The 4,289-nt window shown below is 38.4% G+C and overlaps 1 pseudogene; it reads right to left on the reverse strand.

Moving 5' to 3' along the window:
- Nucleotides 1–249: 249 nt before the first annotated feature.
- LOC137241574 (NADH dehydrogenase [ubiquinone] 1 alpha subcomplex subunit 9, mitochondrial-like) lies at nucleotides 250–1,795 on the reverse strand (annotated as a pseudogene).
- Between the last annotated feature and the right edge of the window lie 2,494 nt (nucleotides 1,796–4,289).

A 4,289-nucleotide genomic window follows, 5' to 3' on the forward strand; every position in this document is an offset into this window, starting at 1 on the left:
TCTTTTAGTTCGCCCATAACCTATTATAATCTCACGGTTTTATAATAATAATTTATTTGAAATTATATTAAGCGATACAGAAAACATTTTAAATTATGGTAAGAAAAATCTTCGACTGCAAAAATATGACAAAACATTTTTTTCTTCATAAACTTGAATTACATAGATTGCTACAGTGATAATGCCAGGTTTCGCGCGGCGAAAAAACTGGAGTAATCAGGGAGGTAGCCGTTTATTCTGTTGCAAAGCTCATCGATCTGTGGCCATTATTCTGCAGTCATCGGCATCATCGTAACGCATGTCGTAGCGGCAATAGCCCCACCATTTTGGATCTTTACGCATAACACGATGGAACCAGTCAACCAATTCACTCAGCTGATAACGTTTGGGTCTGTAAAGATAAAAAACATTTTAGTATACGTTGATTGCAGGGACTACCTTGATTTCTTTTATGAGAAAGCTAGGGACAGGTGAGTTGGAATGTTATTCTTACTCTCCTTACCTGCCGGTATGGCTTGAAGATTCAATGTGGTCATACCAAATCGTTCCCGAGATGGTCGGGCCAGTACCTTAATGGTGCTTGTTACCGGAAAGTATCGCATCTGCATCCGGCAAAGGACCATCAACACAACAGGCCTTCGAGGATTGTCTTTATCTCTACAAAAACAACAACAGGCTATCCTCGAACTAACTTCGCTACAATTAGCCATAGTAGGGATTCAAGGGGTTAATAGGCGAAATACAAAGCTTTATAGCTTAAAAGCTAATAATAAAAAATGTTAGCTAAAACTCACCCTACAGCTTGGTAAACTTTTCCAGCGGTTTCAGGATCCTTAGCGCAATTGAAAATAACCTGCGCAACATCAGATACATAAACTGGTTGCTTTACAGTACGTTCCCCAGCATACCAAAGTGGCATACCACGGAACTGACGCCGCCATACGTGAGCATAGTAACGTAGAAAACGATCCTCTGAACCATAGATGTCTGCTGGCCTAATAATTGTTGCGCCAGGGAACTCATCACACACTGTGCATTCACCATGGTATTTACTCTTCAAAAAGTGACTGCCCCCTTCGTTAACATAGCTTATTGGTTCGGGGTTAGCATTCAGAGCGGATAAATTAATTAACCGCTCATCCCCAGCTTCCTTGGAAATCCTATTTAAATGGCATAGTTATGCGCGCACTCAGTACGAAATTGTTAAATAATCCAAAGCAACTAAGCACCAAGAACATTATTAAATTTAAAATTCTTTGTCTCAAATTCACGGCCAATTAAATTAATTACCACATTTGAATACTTTACAGCATCACGAATAGCCTTTTCGTCTCTTAAATCAAAAAATTGAAACAGGACTTGTCCTTAATAGCCACATACATTGAGACGTATGGCCTCGCCGTGGTCTCACGATTGGGTAAAATCATTTGGGTGCCGGATTTACCCAACTTATTACACACATATCGTCCCACGAAGCCGGTACATCCGAAGACGGTTGCAACAATGCCATTGAAACTGCTGCGTCCGCCGGTGCCCTGTCGCATAGAACTCAGGTTAGTGGTTTTGAGAGGACGCGGAGCATCGGATGAACTTGAAGAGGATTGACTTACTTAGAATGCACTTAAAGATGCAGTGCCTTGTTGTTCTAAAGAAAGTAAATTTAAACATATAAACAAATGGATGGTTTTAGCTCAAGCAGTTACATAATTTTTATATTTATCTTTTTCTTATTTTGATTGGCGTTCATTTACTTACTTGCTAACGGCCCTTTGCGTTGCAATATTACTGAGGCCATGTTTCGTTACCTCCTATTTGCTCGCTCCCGAAAATTGTGTTGTTGTTGTTGTTTTAGCAGTGCCGAAAATAGTCTTCTAAAGCAGTTGAGTTGGGTATAATTTCCGAAAAGTTTCCAAACCGTCGTTCCTAACTAAAAAGCTGCAATTATACAATAAACAACCCCACGTCTAATTTATAAATGTCAAAATTTGACGTTCTTTTTTGCGTGCCAACAAATTTTGGGAAATCACTTTCAAACTACAATAAAAGAAATTTTCATTATATACCGTTCACATAAGTTTTTCTATAATTGTTGATTTTTAAAATTGGAAGGTTGTCAGAGGAAATCCACAAATCACACACAGAAAAACAGAAGATCAAAGGAAGCAAAATCAAGTAAGTTTTAATGCGATATGGGAAAAGCCATTTTCTGGGAAATCTAACATCATTTTCCCATATCGCTACATACCCATTCATTCATTCATTTTCATTACTACTACAAAATCTGCATCGTTCAATCTGTTGTAGGATTTGCTTTAATATAATTTGAATTAATAAAAAACTGTTATTTACAGGATATCGAAAATGTGTCCCCATTATCGCCAGAGGTAATTTCGCGTCAGGCAACAATCAATATTGGCAGGATTGGACACGGTAAGTCCACTGTTGTGAAAGCTATTTCCGGAGTTCAAACGAAAAGCCATTTTTTATGTAATGCCACGACAGCAGCAGCAACAACCTATCTGCCAATGCCACAACAGTCGGGCTATCCACCACAACCTGGTCCACCTGGTTGCCCTTCACAACCTCAACGTCAGGCTATCTATAACAACCAAGTGCACCAGGTGGTTAAATGATGCCACCAACACAACCTGAACAGGCGCCAATGCCCAGTCAGCCACCCATGCTGGGTCAACCCCCAATACCCGGACGTCATGGTTATAATGTATGCTAATACAACTAATATATTTCAAATATTACTGATGATTATTTTTGTATTATTTTGTTTAGCAACCACCTGCACCTGGTACTGGTATATATCAACAGCCGCAACAGTAGCCCAACGCCGTTTAGATCCCGATCAGATGCCTAATCCTATAAGCGTTATCGTTGAAAATCAAAATAGCGCTGGTGGTGCTTTTATTACTAATGAACAGGGTTTATTACCACCATTGGTGACCACAAAATATGTTGTACAAGATCACGGTAACTCCTCGCCACGTTACGTTAGGTATTGATATTCGAAATTAATTTTTTGTTTGGCATTTACATTGATCTTTCTCGTTTCCAGGCCTTTTTATTACATACCTGCAACGGCTTATTTATTAAAAACAACAGCTTTGTCCTTTACACCTACCATCTCACCAATGGAACGCACGGTTGAAGGTGAATATGAGCCACCCATTGTAAATTTTGGTGAAAATGGGTCCAATTAGATGTAATCGTTTGCAAGGCTAAAATGCAATTTGTAGATGCTGGTCGTCGTTTCCAATGTTAATGTAATGTGTAAAGTAACAACAGATGGTAAAAAAAAATCTTTCACTTTTACTTGTGTTCATTGATACATATTTTTTCTCAACAGTGCCAACTGAATATTTCCAACATTTGGGCCACACCGGACAGCGTGTGGATAAATATGAACGTCCTGAACTGGTATTGGGTACATGAGTTTTTGTGTAAAAAATATTTGGGTACCGATAGCTCTTAAGGTAGAACCTCAACTCATATCCAATTTCAAATGATGGGGCAACCATTATGAAACTATTGGATATTGTGCATCCAGCCGTGAAACTCTAGTCGACATCGCCAAATCTCAAAATGCTGAGGTAAGTTTTTTTTTATATTAGAATGTGTAGAATAAAAATGTTTCTCTTATCAGGTCGGCGATGGCACCACTTCAGTAGTACTTTAAGCATGTGAAATCTTAAAACAAGTTAAGCCATATGTTGAGGAAAGCGTGCATGCACGTATCATCATTAAAACTATTCGCAAAACATTGCAATTATGCATGACCAAAATATGACATGGCTGAACATGTCGAAGCGTTAATCAATGGAACAACAACGTGCTTTATTGGAAAAATGCGCTGCCACAGCAATTCCCTCCAAACTTATCCATCAACAAAAATATTTCTTTTCTAAAATGGTTGTGGACGCTGTACTTTTCTTTGGTGGATCCAACGTCATGCAAAAAATTTTAATCGCATTAAATATAGAATGGGAATTCAAGGCTGATCGTGACAATGCTGAAGTACGTATTGATAATGTTCAAGAGTATCGGGAAATTGTTGATGCTGAATGGCGTATTCTGTACAATAAACTAGCCAAGTACGACGCCAATGTTGTTTGTTGAGCTTCGTTACATGAGGGTACAATGATTGTGCAGCGTACAATTAAACATGATTCTATTGTTGCTGGTAAGTCAAAATACAACTTGAAAAAATTGTCTAATCTTAAATTGTTAAGTAATATTATGAAAAGATTGTGTCCAACTACGGAACAGAGCTGTAAAAA

The sequence above is a fragment of the Eurosta solidaginis genome, chromosome 2 (assembly GCF_040869045.1).
Source record: "Eurosta solidaginis isolate ZX-2024a chromosome 2, ASM4086904v1, whole genome shotgun sequence".
Taxonomy (NCBI): Eukaryota; Metazoa; Arthropoda; class Insecta; order Diptera; family Tephritidae; genus Eurosta; species Eurosta solidaginis.